Genomic DNA, 21,934 nt, shown 5'->3' with positions numbered 1-21,934 from the left:
CACAATTTTAAAGCAAGAACTGGGATTCATAGCGTAGTTAGGCATGGTGAAGCAGCCAGTGCTGATAAAAGGGCTGCCGAAAATTACATACACCACTTTGAAAAAATAATACAGAGAAATGACTTTTGCTGTCATCAAGTTTTCAACTGTGATGAAACTGGGCTTTTCTGGAAGAAAATGCCCAGGAGAACATACATTACCCAGGGAGAAAAGAAAATGCCAGGACACAAGCCTATGAAGGATAGGCTAACCTTATTGTTCTGTGCCAATGCGAGTGGTGACCTCAAGGTAAAGCCTCTCTTGGTTTATCACTCTGAGACCCCTAGAGTGTTCAGAAAGCATACAGTCATGAAGAATAGGCTAGGGGTCATGTGGAGATCTAATGCAAAAGCCTGGGTAACAATAGTACTTTTTCTTGAGTGGATCAGGGAGGTTTTCTGTCCTACTGTTAAAGAATATCTAGAGGACAAAGGCTTACCACTCAAGGCTCTCCTCATCATGGACAATGCTCCTGCTCACCCAAGAGACTTGGAAGAAGAGTTGGCTGAAGAATTCCCATGGCTTACAGTAGATTTCCTCCCACCTAATACAACTCCTCTACTGCAGCCTATGGACCAGTAGGTTATAGCAAACTTTAAGAAGCTATACACCAAGGAACTGTTCCAGAAATGCTTCCAGATGGTCTCAGATACAGATTTAACTCTTACAGAGTTCTGGAAGAAACATTACAACATCCTTTCCTGTGTGGGGTTAATAGAGAAATCCTAGGCCAATGTCTCTCTAAGGACACTAAGATCTACCTGGAAGAAAGTGTGGCCTAAAATTATAGAGGAGAGAGACTTTGAAGGCTTTGTAGAGGAGCCTGAGCCTGCAACTGACCCTGTGGTTCATGACATTGTCACTATAGCCGAATCCATAGGCTTGCAGGTAGACAGTGGTGATGTTGAGGAACTGGTGGAGGAACACTCAGAGGAATTGTCTACAGAGGAACTTCAGCAACTTCTAGCTGAGCAACAGAGAATGGCAGCTGAGGAGCTTTCTGAAGAGGGGGAGGATCAACAATCAGTGCAGCAAATTTCCTCTTCTGAAATAAAGGACATCCTGAAAAAATGGACAGAGCTACAAACATTTGTAGAGAAGACCCACCCAGACAGAGAAAAAGCTAATCGTTGCATGAACTTGCTTAATGACAATGTCATGTCATACTACAGAACTGTGTTGAAGAAAAGACAGAAACAGACAACTTTAGACCAGTTTTTATTTCCAAAAAGGTCAAGACCTAGTGAGCCAGAAGCAGGTCCTAGTGGGCTACAGCCTCTCCCAAGGAGAGAAAGGACATCAGAGAGCCAGAGTCCTGATGTTCTTATGGAAAGGGGCTCTCCTTCCAAACAATAACCACCTTCCATTTCATTCTCCTCCTCCTTCCTTCCTGCAAGCCAAAGATGTCAACTTAAATGGTGAGTACAGTATGAAATTGTTGTTTCTGGTAGGCTAGGCACTTTTTATAACTTTTTGGTTAGTACATTAGAAAAATTATTGGTGTTTTTGGTAAATTATGCACATTATACAACCCTTTTTTATTATGAAAAGGTTAAGTAAGTGTTGCTGTGGGAGGTTCGGAACGCATTATGGGTATTTCCATTAATTCTTATGGGAAAAATAGTCTTGACTTACAACCAACTTGAGTTACAACCAGCCCTCGCGAACGAATTGAGTTCGTAAGTCAAGGGTCCACTGTATAATATATATATGTATATGTATATATGTATATATAATATATATGTGTATGTATGGATATATATATATATATATATATATATATATATATATATATATATATATATATATATATATATATATATATATATAATATGTATGTATATGTATATGTATATGTATGTATATATACAGTATATAAACAGTATATATAATAATGTGTGTAATGATGAATGTTGTTGGTCCATATGCCCCACAAGGTGGGTGTGCGATGGATGAGAAAGATGATTCCTGGAGTGAGCTGGATAAAGTGATGGACAGTGTACCCAAGGGACAGAGAGTGGTGATTGGAGTGGATTTCAATGGACATGTTGGTGAAGGGAAAGGATGTGATGGGTAGGTATGGTGTCAAGGAGAGGAATGAAGAAGGTCAGATGATAGTGAATTTTGCAAAAAGGATGGGCATGGCTGTGGTGAATATTTTAAGAAAAGAGATGAACATAGGCTGACGTACAAGAGTGGGGGAAGATGCACACAGGTAGATTATATTCTATGCATGAGGGTCAATCTGAAGGAGATTGAAGACTGAAAAATGGTGGCAGGGGAAAGTGTAGTTAGGCAGCCTAGGATGGTGTTCTGTATGATGAGTTTGGAGATCAAGAAGAGGAGGAGAGTGAGGTTTGGAGATCAAGAAGAGGAGGAGAGTGAGGGCAGAGCCAAGGATCAATGGTGGAAGTTGAAAAAGGAAGACTGCAAGATTGAGTTCAGGGAGGAGGTAAGACAGGCACTGGGTGGCAGTGAAGAGTTACCAGACAGCTGGGCAACTACAGCAGAAGTAGTAAGGGTGACAGCAAGAAGGGTGCTTAACGTGACATCTGGAGAGAGGATGGAGGAAAAGGAAACCTGGTGGGGAATGGGGAAGTACAGAAGAGTATACAGATGATAGAGGTTGGTGAAGAAGAATTGAGATAGTCAGAGAGATGCAGAAAATAGACAAGAGTTCCAGGAGATAAGGCTCAAGGTGAAGAGAGTGGTGTTGAAGGCTAAAGGAAAGGCATACAATGAGTTGTATGAGAGGTTGGACACTAAGGAGGGAGTAAAGGACCTGTACCGATTGGGTAGACAGAGGGACCGAGCAGAGAAAGATGTGCAGCAGGTTAGCGTAATAAAGGATAAAGATGGAAACATACAAGCGAGGAGGGGGGTGTTGAGCAGATGGTAAGAACACTTTGTGAGGCTGATGAATGAAGAGAATGGGAGAGAGAGAAGGTTGGATGATGTGGCTGTAGTGAATCAGGAAGTGCAACGGATTAGCAAGGAGGAAGTAAGGACGGCTATGAAGAGGATGAAGAATAGAAAGGAGAGGATGAAGAATAGAAAGGCCATTGGACCAGATGACATACCTGTGGAAGCATGGAGGTGTTAGAAATGGCAGTGGAGTTTTTAACCAGATTGTTTAATGGAATCTTGGAAAGTGAGAGGATGCCTGAGGAGTGGAGAAGAAGTGTACTGGTATAGATTTTTAAGAATAAAGGGGATGTGCAGAGCTGTAGTAACTACAATGGAATAAAATTGATTAGCCACAGCATGAAGTTATGGGAAAGAGTAGTGGAAGCTAGGTTAAGAAGGGAGGTGATGATTAGTCACCAGCTGTATGGCTTCATGCCAAGAAAGAGCATAATAGATGCAGTGTTTACTCTGAGGGTGTTGATGGAGAAGTATAGAGAAGGCCAGAAGGAGCTGCATTGTGTCTTTGTGGACCTGGAGAAAGCATATGACATGGTGCCTTGAGAGGACTTGTGATATTGTATGAGGAAGACGGGAGTGGCAGAGAAATTTGTAAACGTTGTACAGGATATGTACAAGGGAAGTGTGACAGTGGTGAGGTCTGTGGTAGGAGTGACAGATGCATTCAACTTGGAGGTGGGATTACATCAAGAATCAGCCCTGAGCTCTTTCTTATGATAGAAAGATGGTGATAATAAAGGTGATGGACAGATTGATAAACAAGATTAGACAGGAGTCCCCATGGACTATGATATTCTGTAGCGAGATTAGGGAGCAGGTTGAGGAGTCCCTGGATAGGTAGAGATATGCTTTAGAGAGGAGAAGAATGAAGGTCAGTAGCAACAAGATAGAATATAGGTCTGTAAATGAGAGGGATCTCTGTGGAATGGCGAGGATGCAGGGAGTAGAGTTGGTGAAGGTGGATGAGTTTAAATACTTGGATCAACAGTACAGAGTAATGGGGATTGTGGAAGAGAGGTGAAAAAGAGAGTGCAGGCAGGGTGGAATGGGTGGAGAAGAGTGTCATGAGCAATTTGTGACACACATGTATCAGCAAAAGTGAATAGGAAGGTCTACAGGGTGATAGTGAGACCAACTATGCTGTATGGGTTGGAGACAGTGGCATTGACTGACCAGAAAACAGGAGACAGAGTTGGAGGTAGCAGAGTTAAAGATGCTAATATTTGCATTGGGTGTGATGAGGATGGATAGGATTAGGAACAAGAAAATTAGATGGTCAGCTCAGGTTTGTGTGTGTATAATTTCAACAAATTATTTCAGCAAAATCAACAAGAAAATAATTACTACTGTCAACATTAAGAGGCATCAGTTGGCCACCACTGCTTGACAGTGCAGTCGGGACAGAATGTAGCAACTTAATCCATGGCGTCTAACCACACTGACATCATGTGCCTGCATGTCACACGCCAACGGCTCTCTCCTTGTCTTCAGGTGACATTTGGGGTATTTTGGAATGCACAGAAAACTGTCTTCTGTGACCTAATCGAGGCCTTTTTGACTTGTTTAGGCATTGTTCCACCTTGACATCAGTAGCCAAATTTCCATTGCAGTTAGGTGCAAAATAGAAGCGATACTTCTTAAAAGCTGACAAAACACAAATGTGAATTGTCTGTGTTTACACTGAGTGAATTTATGCCAAATAACATTTGTTTTATCACCTGAAATTAAAAATAGCGACCAATATGATGGGTGTGTCTATAGTTGCTGTTTTCGTTTTTAATTGGAGGTGACAAGAGTGAGTGAACAATAAAGGGAAAGCAAACTCCCTATACTTAGCAGAGACCACATAATAGGAATTTCTTTGAAATCGTCCACAGTGATTTTACTGAGGAGCTGTGCGTACAAAATTTTAGAATGAGCAGCTCAACATTCATGGAATTATGCAGCACAATAGGCCATCTTGTGTCCCCTGCCATAGCATATACAAGTGAGACAGTCCCAACTAAGAAGCGCATAGCCATCATGCTTTATAAACTGGCTAGCTGTACGGCGTGCAGGGTTGTTGCCAAGACCCATGCAGCCTAAATGCAAAAAAGTGTTTCCATTGCAGTTTTGCAAATTATTGCTTTGTCGAATTGCCTGAAAAAACACCTCAAGCGAGCGTCTAAACTTTTTTGCAATTTTTAAGAAGTTCACGCATTTTTATTACAGATTTTTGTTTTGAAAGTTCAAAATATGCATTAAGGGGGTTAATGGAAACATGGCTAATGAAATAAGTACACATAACAAACTTTTGTGTGTTTTTAAGTTGCAGTGCCTCACTGCACAAGCTGTATATGGTCATAGGGTTAAAGCAAACTGCCAACATTTTATGAAAGTACACAAGCTATCATTAGTTTTCTCATTCCAAAAAATGTTGCCAAGTAAGATATTCGAACAGCATAGTTATCCAAATAGTCTTGATGATCTGGATGACCTACTGTTGTCAAATTTCTTATGTGCTTATGTTTCTTTTTTCCATCAGTATATTAACTCTTTGAGGGCTGAATATATTTTCCAAAAAACAATGGTTTCATTCAGAAATCAACATAAAACGTCTGTTGCTGCTTGCTGTGGCATGAATGTCCGGCAGGCTTACTGCCAGGCTGTCTTCGCATGGCTGGGACAGCAGCAGTGGTCACGGTCAAAGTGCATTATAATTTTGTTTCTACCTTTTATCATTGTTAAGTGGCAGTCCTCCCTGGCGAACACTGTCAGTACCATGATTAGCTGGGCACCAATCAGCTGAAGCTGGAACCTCACATTCGTTTTTGATTACAGTAATCCCTCCTCCATCACGGGGGTTGCGTTCCAGAACCCCCCGTGAAAGGTGAAAATCTGCGAAGTAGAAACCATATGTTTATATGGTTATTTTTATATTGTCATGCTTGGGTCACAGATTTGCACAGAAACACAGGAGGTTGTAGAGAGACAGGAACTTTATTCAAACACTGCAAACAAACATTTGTCTCTTTTTCAAAAGTTTAAACTCTGCTCCATGACAAGACAGAGATGACAGTTCCGTCTCACAATTAAAAGAATGCAAACATATCTTCCTCTTCAAAGGAGTGTGCGTCAGGAGCAGATAATGTCAGACAGATAGAGAGAAGAAAGCAAACAAATCAATAGGGCTGTTTGGCTTTTATGTATGCGAAGCACCGCGGCACAAAGCTGTTGAAGGCGGCAGCTCACACCCCCTCCATCAGGAGCAGACAAAGAGAGAGAGAGACAGAGAAAAACAAACAAGCAAAAATCAATACATGCCCTGCGTGCTTTTAAGTATGCGAAGCACCCTGCAGCATGTCGCTTCACGAAGCAGCTGCACAGAAGGGAGCAACGTGAAGATAATCTTTCAGCATTTTTAGACGAGCGTCCGTATCGTCTAGGTGTGCGAACAGCCCCCCTGCTCAGTCCCCCTAGTCAGGATCAGAGAATGTCAGTGCAAGAGAGAGAGAGAGAAAATTAAGTTGGGTAGCTTCTCAGCCATCTGCCAATAGCATCCCTTGTATGAAATCAACTGGGCAAACCAACTGAGGAAGCGTGTACCAGAAATTAAAAGACCCATTGTCCGCAGAAATCCGTGAACCAGCAAAAAATCCGCGATATATATTTAAACATGCTTATATATAAAATCCGCGATAGAGTGAAACCGTGAAAGGCGAAGCGCGATATAGCGAGGGATTACTGTACTTGTATCAAAAACTGAGTCCGACAAGTCATAGTCCAATTCAGAGATAATGGGCAAAGCGTCATCCACGGAGTATTTTGCTTTACGCATTTGCTTTGACCTCTTGCCAGATGTCACTGCCATTTTTGCCATTGCGTGCACCTTGCTACTCACGAGAGCACAGGGAATCTCGGTCAAACCAATAACTCTTAACTTTCCTTCTAGCAACGAGAGTCCAACTAAAACGGAACGGTTGGTTTTGTCACAGTTTACAGCTGATTACCATCGTCAACTCCTCCTTTTGACAAAAGTCGACATCAGCCCTGAAAGAGTTAATGTTTGGACTTATTTTCAGATGGCATCAGTCTATTTAACTTCAATTTTTTGACATTCTAGACTGAGTTTAACAGAAACTCAACTTTATGCCTTGTCATTGTCAACCAGATCAATAATGCTACTAAAAATTTCTAATTACTGCCTGCTGAAAAACTTTCCATTTGACCTAAAAATGCTCATGCTACTTTTTCTTGCTTTATAGTAGGGGTGCCCAGCTCCAGTCCTGGAGGGCCGCAGTGGCTGTAGGCTTTCATTATAACCCTTTTCTTAATTAATGACCTGTTTTTGCTGCTAATTAACTTCTTTTAAATTCATTTTATTTGACTTGCTTTTGAAGACTCAGACCCCTCAATTGTTTCTTTTTCCTTAATTAGCAGCCAAACAATAATGAGATACAAAATGAGCCAAAACAGGATCAGCAAACTGTGACCATCATACAATATCTGAAAATAAAGAAAGATGAAGGTCTCAGGAATGCTGACCTGCTCTTAGAAAAGAGAAAATCCACAATTTTGGAAATGTTTGCCATTGCACAATGAGAGCAGCAACAAGCCATGGAATTAAAAAACGGTTTTAATTAACAACAAGACTCAGCACCTCATTAAGCAATTGGTTGGAGTTTGAGGCCCTGACTTAGTTGATCTTCTGTTGGCTCACTCACTTCACATTTCATTTCTGTTTGGGGGCCATTTAAGGAAAGAAATGAAGCAATTCAGAGGAATGATGAAGAAATTCAGGGAAACATTTCTTAAAAACCAAGTCAATTAAAATTCATTCAAAAGAAGTTAATTAGCAGCAAAAACAGATTACTAATTAAGAAAACAGAATGAAAACCTGCAGCCACTGGGGCCCTCCAGGACCGGAGTTGGGCACCCCTGCTTTATTGAATGATTTGGAATTTTGAATGGATTACGAACCATGTCACCATTAGGAGATGTCTTTAATTAATGGTGTTTATTCAAAAATGTTAATATTATGGCCATTTTCTGGAGTACTGTAGTCTACTCTTATAGAAATTTTTAATAATGGTAATGACAGAGTAAATGTTATCTTGGGCTTCATCAATTTTTTTTCTAAATATTTAACAAAATATGCCAAGTTCTGCTTGAAATACATAATTGCTGTTTCATTCATATAGTAAAATATATTTTTATTACTAAAATACAAATGAATATTGTAAAATGTTTTTATAAACTATGTTTTTCTAATGATTTTTATTAGTTAAAAATGATCCTGCAATGCCAAAACAAGCAAAAGCAACATTTTCTGTTGCTCATTTTTTCATGTTTTCTGGTACTGTGTATTCATGTTTATCTTGATTAATTTAATAAGCTGGCAGAATTCTTTGTAAGATCTGCCCATTCATTTTCTGTCTTTGATTTTTTCAGCTCAGTGTTCTAAGGCAGCGGTTCTCAAACTGTGGTCCGCGGACCCCTGGGGGTCCGTGAGACGACCGTAGGGGGTCCGCAGAAAGGGTGAAAATTGCTTACAATTAATAACTTCTTCGCTAAACGCCATTTTATCCAATCGGAAAATCAGAATAATAATCAACTCGCCCCTCACTGCTGTTTATATTCTATATTCTATATATAGTATATATATATATATATATATATATATATATATATATGTCTATTACGAACTATTCTATGATGACGTCATTATAGACGCAGCCTGTAATCGTGCACAGTTTATGATTAATTATTAAGTTATACAGTGGTAATTCTTGCTTGTTAAATTGTTTTTCGCATACCCAACTAACGTATGGATAAATACTTGAAGCGTAAGCGGATATCTGAAGAAGAGCAGGGGGGAAATGGAAATAGTGGCGATGAACTGAGACATGATGCCGAAAGAGAGTCCGCACCGCGTAAGGCAAAATTACGTAAATATGATCCTGAATATTTACAATTCGGATTTATACCGTACAAAGACAACAGTGATCAGCCACAATGTGTCATTTGTTTAAACGTGTTATCGAACGAAAGTTTGAAACCTGCTAAACTGAAGCGCCATCTTGTAACAAAGCATAATGAACTAAAAGACAAACCCGTTGATTTCTTCAAACGTCGAGCAGAAGTGTATGCAAATCAGCAGAAAATTATTAGCACTGCGACAACAGTGAATGAAAAAGCTCTTACGGCTTCGTATATTATGGCAATGCGAATAGCTAAGAGCAAAAAAGCACACATGGTTGCGGAGAGTTTGATTATGCCAGCGGCTTTAGAAATATGCGAGATAATGTTAGGAAAAGAAAGCAGCCGAAAATTACTGTCTATACCAGTATCAAACGATACCATCAGAAGGCGAATTTGCGACATGTCCAATGACATCCAATTACAATTGGTTGAGCGCCTACAAAGCAGTACATTTGCCATATAGTTGGACGAAAGTACCGATATTGCAGGCCAAGCGCAGTTACTGGTCTACGTTAGATATTGCTTTGACAATGATGTGGTCGAGGACTTTCTGTTCTGCAAACCTGTGCCACTTAGAACGACAGGTGAAGATATATTTGCAATGCTAAATGATTTCTTCATTGCTAACAAGCTTGAGTGGTCCAGCTGTATTGGAATTTGTACGGACGGAGCTGCAGCAATGACAGGTCTTAAAAGTGGGGTTGTTGCACGCGTACGAACTGTTTCTCCGAATATTATTTCCACACATTGCATGATTCATCGTGAAGCTCTTGCTAGTAAGAATTTAAACGAATCCTTCGGTGAAGTGCTAAATACATGCATTAAACTAGTTAATTGGATTAAGTGCAGACCGTTGAATGGACGACTGTTTGATGCACTGTGCGAAGAAAGCGGCGCAGATCATCGACATCTGCTGCTACACACAGAGGTTTGCTGGTTGTCACGCGGAAAGGTACTTTAACGCGTCTTCTAGCTTCGCAGTGAACTGGCATCATTTTTGATGGATAAAAACTCAGAGCTGGTGAAGTTTGTTTCAGGTAATGTATGACTTGCAAAATTGGCTTACCTGGCTGATATCTTTTGTCAACTTAATGCACTTAACACATCACTGCAAGGCAGAGATTCAAGCGTGTTGAAAACAACAGACAAGATAACTGCCTTCAAGAAAAAGTTGAGAATATGGAAGACATGAGTACAAAATAAAAGCTGTGATATGTTTGAACTGTTAACTGAATTTCTGAATGAAAACAATATGGCCATTGATAACTTGGCAACAGATATCTTTGACCATTTGTTGGCGATGGAAGAATACTTTGACAGTTACTTTCCAACAGATAACATTGCAGATTATGACTGGATCAGAAATCCATTCAGTTGTCAGCTTACCGACTTGACCGGGAAGGAAGAAGAACAGTTGACTGAATTGTCTAGTGACAGAAGTCTCAAACTTAAATTTCAAGAACAAACATTGACCGCGTTTTGGTGCAACGTTAGGAACGAATATACGCTTTTAGCTGAGAGAGCATTGACTGTGCTGGTCCCATTTGCAACTACCTACCAGTGCGAAGCATCGTTCTCAGCATTAGCTGTGATAAAATCTAAGTTTAGATCACGTCTCCAGGTGGAAGATGACATTCGAGTGTGTCTATCAAAAATCTCACCAAGGATAGACCTTCTCTGCCGACAAAAGCAAGCCCACACATCTCATTAGTTTCTATGAGTATTAGAGTCTAATGTAATTGTATTTGTAATACATTTGAACGGATTAAATAATTAAAACGTTTACCACTGGTAGGTAGCCGTAAAATTAATAGTCTTACTGTTTATTATTAAACTAGCCATGTGTGCCCAACTACGTTGCGCGTGTTAAAGTTGTCAGTGAAGGGCTCCCTGTTTAAACGCGGCTGCCAGTCGTGAACTGGGGCCCTTCGTCGCACAGCATTATGATTTTTTATAAGGGAAACAAAATTACAAAATAAAACCCTTGGACACTGATTCGAAAGGAACGGCCTACTTGGAATCACTGTCCAAATAGTAATTATGTGGTGGTGGAGGAACATTTCTGCTTCTCTCCGTTCACAGTCCGTCTCGTTTTCACGACGCTGTTGTTTCCTCTCACGATCTCTTCTCAACCTTTCTCCAATCTCGCAGGTTGCTTTGTGGCAATCCAAAGAGTAAGGAAGAACCAATGCTTCTTTCTTGAACTCCAAACGCCGACTGATGGAAAATTATAGAAGTGTGTCCGACTTATATATTCTGACTGCCGACTCCAAGAAGTGGGTGAACATTCAATTTGGACGAAGTGCTGCCAACGACGGTTGATAGAAACACAAAAAACCACAGTCTTGACAACGAAGCAGGTGTCGACGCCAGATCTAAACACAAAGCACAGTGTCGATGCTAGATCTAAACACAAAGCGTGGTATCGACAGTGTTTGTAAACAAAAGTAACAACCAAGGCAGTGTTAGTGGGAACATGAATTCGCGGACAAACAAAGATCAAGATCCCAAATGAAGATTATATATAAAGATGAACAATTGTTGTATTGTAGTTATGCCAGTACTATGAGTATTAAGCATTAAATATTGTAGTTGTAGTTGTTTTGCATTTTTTGTTTTTGCTAAGCAGGCTTTAGTCCTGTGACTGTCGTATGACACTGTATCATTGACTGTCAATAGTTAGTGGTGTTATGATATGACTACAAAGAATGACTTAATTTTATAAAGTCGACTCCAGATAAAAGAAGTTTACACTTTATGCCTGTGGCTATGCTATTATAATTTGGGTTGACAAATCAGGCCGCATCAGGGGTCTGCGAATATCGTATGGCTTGTAAAGGGGTCCCAGGACTGAAAAAGTTTTGAGAACCGCTGTTCTAAGGTGCTGGAGATTATGCTAGACATACTGGTAAGGGACCCGCAGTGGACAGAGAATGTCCATTCAGTACAAGCCACACTCGTGCATTCAGACACATTTGATATAGTGAACCAGTTTTAGAGTTCACAGGTCAGCCCTAACCTGAATGTGTTTTCTTTGTGGAAGAACAACCATGCATACACGGTGAGAATGTTCAGATAAGGACTCTGAATGTGAATCCATTCTTCCCCTAGAGCTTTGCTCAGAAGGACCAACTGCTTTGCCACAGTGTTTCCCATATCATTTTTTCTAAAATTAGCACCGTATTTCATTATGCAATAAATTTGTACAGTAGCTTCAGACAGTAATTCCTGTTTTCTTTTCTTTTGTATGGTGTTGCCTTCCTTTATGAAGCGTCATATGAGGTAACCAGTCTGCTTGCTGTTGTTGGAGCTTTTGCCTAGACACAATTCCTAATGGTGCGTCCTGCTGGACATAATATTAAACTGGCAGCATACCAGGGTGCAAGATCTACTGTACAGACTCAAAGGTGCTATATTAAACTGGAAACATTGAATTGAACGCTTTGTTTTTGTCACTTTACATTAATTACTTTACTACTTTTCCAAAATGCTTCCCCATTTCTCAACTATGCTGCACATAAAAGGCATTAATCATTTTGTTATCAGTATATGCAGTATTAATGACTCTTCATTTTGCCTGTCTTACTTTGTTTTACCTTCAGACATAGTATAGCTTTGTCAATGAGTGATGACTCATTCTCTCCTGCAGTCTCCCAACACCCCCTCATACTTCCAAAAGCCTGCCCTAAATCATCCAACCCACGCAGCTCCCTAGTGCCACATATTTTGTGCTGTTTTTTGACTTTCTAATGATAGAAGTATGTAGCTCTGAGGCTTATTCTTCTGCACTGTAATTCCTACACTATTCTGTCTTTCTGCTGTGCTCTGTCTGAGTATTAATTCTAATGCTGTATATGGGTATCCTGACATCCTAATAATGACTGTGGATTGTACCTAAAAATTACTTAATTCCATTTAAATTGTATTTCCTACAGTAGATCTGACATTTTTTTTGTTAAAAATACATTCATTTAGTGTTTTGGCAGTACTTCTGTGATCTTAAGTAATTAATAAGAGCCTGAAGTAAGTGAACAAATTGTGAATGTCTAGCTATTACAGTTTGGCCTGGGGTCTGTAAAGGGCTCTGCCCTTGTGGTTCTCTTAAGCCTTCACATGGTGTATTCTGAACAGAAACTTGCTTCAGGCTTTGTCCATTATATTATTCTATATAATTTTCCCCTTTCCACCTGTTCCTTCCAAGCTGTGTTAAATATGCAATAATTATTGGGGAAGCACATAAGAACTGAGCACTGATGATAAAAATGGGCACAATACGTTTAGATATTAGCTTGTCCAAAGGGTGCTGTGAGGTGCTTTTCAAGCATAGAGTACCTGCTAGTTTGCATTGTAGCCCTGGGTCTTTTCAAGCAAGTTTGCTTGCTATGTAGTTGTGCTCTTTTTGGTTCAGGTGTAATGGAGTGGATGTCTGTAATCATCTATCTGCTCTACAAGGTGTATTCTCACCTGGCAGCACCTGATTATGTTTTTTGATTTATCCAGTGTCTTTTAGTACCATCCAGCCACCAATGTTAAAGGGGAAACTTAGAGATATGAAGACTGGTGTGATCCTATGGTATGTCCTGGAAAATGGGCTCTCTGCTGGGCAGGACTGCAGTTTGTGGGACTGGAAGGCTGTGTTGCGACTCTTTGATATGAACTGTGAGAACTCTGGAGCACCTTAAAGAATCAGCCCTGTCTCCTTGTTTCACTTTACTCTGTACATCTTAGACTATAAATATAACACATGGTCATGTCACTTGCGAAATTTTCAGATGATTTCTACTTTTATTGGCTGTATCAATAAAAGGATTAGGCAGTGTATAGGACTCAAGTAGAGAACTTTGTTTCTTGGTGCAAAAAATGGTCTGCACCTTAACATCAGTAAAACCAAGGAACTGGTTATTGATTTTTGCTACACCAAAGAGCCTGGTCACTACTTCAGGGAAAGAGTGTAGAGGCGGGTGCATTAGTAATGAGCAATGATATCCTTCACCTGTTCTTGCAAACTCTTTGATGGCCAGTTTGATATTCTGTGCTGTAGTGTGATGGGCGGAAACCTCCGTTCAAGAGGCCCACAGAGTCAACAAGTAATTAAAATGGCAGGCTCAAATATGAGATGCATTCTCAACTCCCTCAAAGTAGTAGGAAAGAATGAAGACAAAACTGATGAACAATGCTGCACATCTTCTCTCTAACACAATAACACCGAGTACTTTCAGCCAACAAATTATTTAGCAGAAGTGTGTCAAGAAACATTACTAGGGCTCCTTTATATCAATGGCTGTGTACGTGTATTATCTATATGATGGCTTTCTGGGGCTGAAACTGCCATGTCAGAATTTTTTTTTATTCTTTGCTATTTTTTGCTACATTACTAAATAAAACCAGTGTGGCTAAGGATCAGTTGGTTGCAGGTGTGTGTGGATGTAAAGCTTTGTGGCCCTGGTGTGTTCAGTGAGGAAACTGGGTGATCATGTTTGTATTTGTATGAGCGATTGGTTTGTCTGTGGGATGTTAATCAAACACCTGCACCCACAGAGTATACTGGAGCCTGAGTAGCGTAAAATTGGAAGAGAAAGGTTCAACAGCAAAAGATGCATTGGAGAACAAAGTTAAGGAAGAGAGAAGAGTTTGGAAAAAAAAGAGAGAGTAACATCAGGTGAGCAAGCAGGTGCAGAGAACGACACGTCGGTCAGGAATTGGCCTCATAATGTGTGAGAGAAGTGGCGCTCTTGGGGGTAGGGTCACTCCTGTTTAGAATCCAGGGAGCAGGAGCAACTGAAGGGCTTTAAGAATCATCCTACAGATGTCAGATAGATGGTGATGGGACGATGGAACTGGGGCTGGGTGTCCTAGCGATGGTCGACTGAGGTGCATGGGATGCACGCCGATTTAATGGTTGACCACACATACTAGTGTCCAGCCCTCCAGCTGCTGAGACCTAATAAGGTAAGTGGGGCAGGGACAGGAAGCAACAAGGCACTAAGACTTGAAGGAGTAAAACTAACCTGAATTTTTTATCTCATTGGCTTTAACATTGATTTTAACTTTTGTTTGTAATAGTTCTTTGTTTATTTATGACTGATTTTATCTCTCACAATGATCACTTGTTTTTATCATGGATTATTTATTTATTTAAAGAACATCGACTACATTGACTTTGTACATAGCTTGTTATAATAAAGTGCAGTGCACACATTTTTACACTATCCTTGCTTGTTTGTGTGTCATCACTGATCTAGCTTCATATCAATGTCCAGTTTCAAGGAGGAGATGCCAAGGCTGTGGGCAACCCGGTCATCACTATGTTTACTGTACAGACAGAGTGCATGCTTTCACATTTTTTCCATTAATAATGCTGTGATACAAATGATTAAACTGTTTATCATTTACATAATTTAACATAATTTGATTAAGTTAAATACCCATCACAAAAAGCAGTTTCAATTTTATTTACACAAGCAAATCATGACATACAAGTCAAATAATTTTAAAAACTGATGTTCGGCCAGGTGACATTCACATTGGAGAAAAGATGAACAGAAAGTCCAGTTAACCATAAGCTTAAACCTCTTGGGTTATCCATGGTCAGTTTTAATAGACAAAGTTACATTTCAAATGACTTCCGATGACTTTTCTAATGTCCAACAGACTACATCCCCTATACCATCTGGACATTCTGTGCTATCTTAAGCACATGCTTTGCAGTCCAAAAGAAAATTAATAGAATATAACAAACAATAGAAGAGGGTATAACAGTTAATAATTGGCCTGCTTGTATTTTTGTACATATGATTCATGATCAGCTTTGGGTTTTGAACATCTAATTAGCAGCTCTAATCAGATTATGCCAGGCTAAAGTAGTCAGTCATCTACCTATGTTTAAATGTGCAGACCAATGGGGTATCTCATACACAAGCAGACTGATCTGTATATAGCTTTGGAGTCTAGTAGCGAAGAGTGCAGCCTATCACACTGTTTAATTAATTCTTGCTCTCTTTATTAGGCTGACATTGAGATTGTAAATTATGCCCTTGTTGATAAGTTCAGATAAGATGTCTTTGGACTGTGGGAGGAAACTGGAGCACCCGGAGGAAACCCACAAAGACAGGAGGAGAAAATACAAACTACATGCAGGGAGGACCCAGGAAGCGAACCCAGTCTCCTAACTGTGAGGCAGCAGCACTACCCACTGCGCCACCGTGCCGCCCATCTCTGTTTCCTTTATACTCAATTTTTTTTTATTTTTCCTATATTTGTAAGCAAGGAAAAACTAATTGGTAGCAAAACATGACTGATTAATGATATCAAAGATAACACCTAAACTGCATGCTGATTCATTAAAACTAATGTGTATGCTTACTGGGTTAAAACATGACTGGACTTTGTCACTCATATCATACCCAATAAGTATTAATATTTCTATTTTTTCTGTATTAAGAAACAAATAGTTTTTGCTTATGTAATTTTTTAACTTGTGGATGCAGTTAATTAAAGACACAACAAAAGAAATGTCATTTGTTCCAAATTAAAGATGGTGACAGAAAGAGACACCAGACATTGCAAAGGTTTTGGGCAGCCACCCATATAATATGTTTCTGGCTGCAAAAAAAAGAGGTTTGAAAAGCGAGTAGTGTTTACAAGACAGAGTCCAAAACAGAACTGAAATCCAGAGGAGGGGAGAGAGGCTTTATAGGGAGTCTGGGGGAAGTGATGTCGTCCTTGGGCCCGGGACCGGAAGTGATGTCGTCCACGGGCCCAGGACTGGAAGTGATGTCATCCTCGGGGACCAGAAGTGATGTCGTCCTCTGGCCCGGGACCGGAAGTGCTGTCATCCTCGGGGCCGGAAGTGCCATGTTTTGAGCTGAGGCACCGGCTCCTGGCAGGATTTCCCGGTAAAGTTCTGCAGGAGACTTAGAAAGAGAGTCATTGCACCCTGCTGCCCCCTGGGTGGATGTGTTAACATTATTCTCTAAGCCCTTCAGCTGCCTCCTATTCGCACGTGTGTGACAAGATATAGCAGTGCATCATCTGCATGTAAGTGAAAGAGCCTATTGTGTTTTCTGTTTATATCTCTCATGGCCATCATGTAAAGTAAAAATTGTAATGATCTAGGTATGGAGGACTCTCTGGGACTCCACCTAACTTCTGCACATAAAGACCGAGTACTGTCATCTCATCTCTGTGCATACAGAATCAATTTAAGCATACTCTAAATCACACATGAACACAGCCCGAGTACACAATGCAATTTTTAAGCCAGTTTAATAAAATAGTATGGTCAATGATGTAAGAAGTTCTGCCAAAATCTAACAACACAGTATCTGTACTTTTTCCTTGATTAGAAGACATTCAAATGTCATTGACCAAAAACATTAATATACTATTTCTGTATTATGTCTGTTGCAAAAGCCAGTCTGACACTTAAGTAAGGTGAGACTGAAGCTGCACTGCAACTGCTTTTCCAAGTAGATAGAAGAGGCACATCTAAAATAGTCTTACAATTATTAATTATATTTAAGTGTAACTGTGATTTTTTTTTTTTTTCCTCTGCAATAATGGTCTGCCACAGTTACATTAACTATCTTACGAGCTGCGGCAGAACAGTGAGCTTTTCACTAGTTTTGTTAGAACTGGGTCTAAGGCTGGGTTTATACTTCATGCAACGCGATGCATGCTGCAGCGGACGCTCCTGCTACGCAAGTGTTGTAGTGTTTATACTTGCGTGCATACTTTACGTAAATCTGGAGGAATCCACCAGGTGGCAGTTCGAGATATTAGCACGGTGAGAACATGTTCGGCTTCTTTGTGTTGTGAATTGCCTAGAACACCAATTAAATTCCGATGACACCTTACCGCAATATCTCTGAAAAGAAAGTTTAATGATTAAATGCATCAATCCAGGGATGTGTCCATTCCAGCAAGCATTGGGCATGAGTGAGAAACAATCCCTGGACGAGGCCTCAGCTCATCGCAGGTTGAATACAAACACACACATACACTAGCGTCATTTTAGCGGTACCAAATCCCCAAATCTGCATATGTTTGGAAGGAAACTGGAGCACAGTGTGGAATCCAAACAGGGAATACCAGTGACATGACTCCCTGCGAGACAGCAGTGCTAACGCTCCGCCACCGTGTCAACCCCATGTGTAATTATTAACAGTATTCATTATTTAAACGAAATTAACGATTTATCTGTAAAATGTAACATACACACTTTAATGCATTTCATCATGAAAGTGATATCAAGTATAAATCTAAAGATTCTAAATGTGCAGAGAGTTGGAATATCATACATTTAATGTGTTCTGTGTGGTGATCTATTGCTACTTGCCGTAGCGATTAAAAAGCTGGGATGACGTTTACGTTGGTCTGCTTTAATGGTAAACTACGAGGTTAAAGTGCACATTTTGAGATTAAAGCCGAAATTTCCACTTTAATCACAAAATACATGTTTTCACCATGTCCTTAATTTTTTTTTCTCAGTGGCTCAAATACAGCGCTGTACATTAAGTTGCTGTTGTAGTATTCAAAGTCAGCCACAAAAAGAGCTTTTATTCTATTCAATACAGGTTATCAATCCAGTTCTGAAGACCTTTAATTTTAACTTTAATTTTTAAAAGTCTAATTTTAACTTAATTCTAACTTTCTACCCATTCTCTAGTTTTTGGTGTGTGTTTCTTTGAGCGGTTATCAGCTTTGCTTTAAATGGGACTGCTCTGTTCACAGTCTTTTTCATAGTCATAAAATTAAATGTTAAGTGATTTGTATTCTCTATAATTAATTTCATTTTCTTACATTATCCACAAATTTTGATGTAAAGTTGCATTTTAGATGCCACAGTGCTCCTGCTTTATCCTGGGATTATAGTGATGGGTGTAAAACTAAGTCAAATGTAATTAAGTAATGATCAGAAATAATTTAATGTAGTGCAGTTACATTTTGAATCTCAAAACCACAAGTAATACTTAGATCCAGTGTATAATTGTGATGATGAGTTGGACCTGTAACAATTTGGCAAAGCCGTACAGACTTTACCAGGTGTGTAAAAGGTGAGAAAAGTGTCAGCTTTCTCATTTTTAGTATGTAAACATTAAAATTAACCCATCAACACTATATCAAGAACACATGTTTATTTATTTGCAGTTGCTTTTGGTTCTAGTTTTTTTTTTATTCATTTTTATTTCAAATTGCTACTGTCTTTATTAGACTGACATCATGGTTAGAAATTCATTAATATTTAAGTTTTGAAGCTTTCATTTTTTTCAAACGTTTTGCTGATTTTTAGTTTCCAAATTTTTCTGGTGGAAAACCAGGCAATGCACATAAAGGAATATCTGAGGTGTGACCTTTCAAGGGAAAGAATTTGCTAGAGCGTAATTCTCATACAACATCAAATAGGAAGATTTTAATGAATTAAAATCGGTTTTTGACTCCTATTTTCCTTTGTGACTTTCATTCTAGTTTAGTTCTAATAAAGTGAAGAAAAAATATAATGAATTCTGTTTGTCAGCTCTGCTCTGCTAATGTCTCTGACTGTTCTCTTAATAATTTCTAGGACACTTGCAAAATAAATTTTTCTTTCCAGCCTCATCATGATTACACATTACATTTCATGATTATAATTCATGGCTATTCCAGACCCCGGATGGCCTATAAATTTGCACTATAATTTAGCTAGATTGTACTTTAATATCTAATGTAAGCACCTTAAAGGATGTGAAATCACCTATATTTTTAAACATAATATGTACTTCATCACATAAAACTATTCCAAAGCTACCTCTTATTACTTTATACAGTATGTGAAGGAAGGTAAAATCATCCATTGCCACCTCAACTAAAAGAATAGTGTTGGATTTACTAAATTAAACCAGATTATGTACTTAGTATACCAAAACTAACCATAGAACTTTTATTTCTCGGTGAGCCAATATTTAAGAAGCTGCATTTTCAATATCAAAGATATTAATGCATGTGATTTAAGATTAATTAAGTTACTATTCCAGACACTTCAGGTGAAGGATCTGATTTTAATTCTAGATCTAAGTATGCTCTGTATTGGTCGACTATGAGTTGATTTCGATTTTATGTCATAAATCATTGTGAGGTTTCCCAATACTAATGTTTTGGATAACAAGTTAATAAAAGGTAATATGAGGTAACATCAGGTAATTAGAAAAAAGATAAACCATTTATTTGATGGGTCTCTGATTTTTTTAGCCAGGTAATTTTGTTGCCATATAATATGATAAAGTATAACATTCTGTCTAGTTAGGATGAAGACAACCTCTCATTAAGTTATTAAGGTGTTTCCTAAACATTTTGTTCATTATTTATTAAGGCGGTATTTTTATTTGCATACCAGGTCACTAACCAGCAGTGAATGTAGTACAGTATGCTGTAGATTAGTTTCTCCCTAATAAAAATTGTTCATAAAAGAAAAAAGAACATGTTCTCTTTATGCAGTCTTGGTAATAGACCAAAGACAATTCAATTCTGATATTTTCTTTTAGCTTTTTGTTTACAAAAATATGATATTCCTATTTAAATATTAAGTTTGATATTTTTCAAGTTCAGGTTTTCACTAACATGGTATATATTAGTTTGCCACATGAAAATGCATTTTAATGTGAAGCGTATTTTATAAATTAAAAAAGTAATAATTATAACTAGCCTGCTCTTGAATTTTATGATGGAGCTTATGGATACCAGGATCTCAAAATAAAGAAAAGTCCTAAAACATACAGAATACGTCAATTTTCACCCAAAAAAGTTATCAGGAATTGATCTGCGTCTCGTGATTATATACATACTGCAAAAAAGCATATCCATCTTGTTTTTAATTTCTCTTAACAACCCATTCGTATTCGTCCATGGCACCATTTCTGCCACAGGGAGATTGTCCTTGCTGCTGCCTGCAGAATGGGGAATAAGTACTTAGCACCGGGGGTGAGGATTTATATCAGATAGTCTTTGCCAAGTTCCGCTGTTGGCATTGTTGAATGTTGATGCTCAATTGTGAACTGCTATTTCTGGTCTTCAGACAATTTACAATAGTAACTGAAAATGATCACTGATACTTGTAATCACTTAAATTCTTTAAGTATACAAAGGTCTATGTTTTTCACAAAGATATTGGAAACTACAACATGTTTTGAAAGGCTTGGCCCTTTCAGAAATCTGTGGCTTTTATTAAAAATGCAATGCAATGCAATCAGTCAATTTCAGATGTATTGTTATTTGTGCAAAATAAAATGAAACACTTCAGTGCTGTAAAATCACAACATAGAATGTAATGCGGGAAAAGTCAGTGTAAAAAGTTATTTAAAAATAGTCATATGATTTGAGAACACATCTGTCTGTTGTTAGAAGCAGTGGCTTAACATAACTGCTGAAGAAACAGAATTGCAGAAGCAAAAGTGGGATTATAAGCAGAATAGATCTTGACACTGGGGGCTTGTTGGGGGCTGTCCTAACTCCACCCATGACAGCAGCTATGAGCAAAAAAAGCAAACTGAAAATGATTCTTACGTGATCTGTGATAAAATAATTATTTCTAGTTTACTGTAGTTGACATAAGAATGACTCATAAATTGTGGAAGGCATATTTTATTAAATTTGCTGTTTCAAAGTGGACGTAATTGGTAAGTTTTAAGGTTTTTTCATTCACTTATGGACCATGGTACCCTTTAGCCGCATTGTAAGCTGCAAGTATTTTTAAAATTCATAAAACAAAAAGCTTCACTTTTAATTTTAAATGGCAAAGAAATATACCGAACTTATACTTTAATACCACAGATTGCTGTGAAGAGATATTGCTACTGCCAACATGGAGCAATAAGGTGGATGCTTAATCATTGGTCAGAAAGTCCAATTTGGTGCCATGTTAAAGCCGTTACATCTGGCAGGCATTGTACTTTAACTGCTGGGTTTACATAATTTGAAATTCTAATGCTGTACACTATGGTATCAGAAATTATGAGCACTTTCTTATTGTCAGCCT

The 21,934-nt window shown here is 38.8% G+C and overlaps 1 protein-coding gene across 4 annotated transcripts in view; it reads left to right on the top strand.

The window, feature by feature from the left end:
- Window positions 1-21,934, top strand: part of vps50 (VPS50 EARP/GARPII complex subunit) — a 408,283-nt gene that overhangs the window by 64,424 nt on the left and 321,925 nt on the right. The gene's annotated exons all lie outside the window — the stretch shown is intronic.

This window comes from Erpetoichthys calabaricus, chromosome 13 (genome assembly GCF_900747795.2).
Source record: "Erpetoichthys calabaricus chromosome 13, fErpCal1.3, whole genome shotgun sequence".
Classification (NCBI taxonomy): domain Eukaryota; kingdom Metazoa; phylum Chordata; class Cladistia; order Polypteriformes; family Polypteridae; genus Erpetoichthys; species Erpetoichthys calabaricus.
Note: the sequence above shows the minus strand (reverse complement) of the source record. Positions and strands in the feature narration are given on the sequence as shown.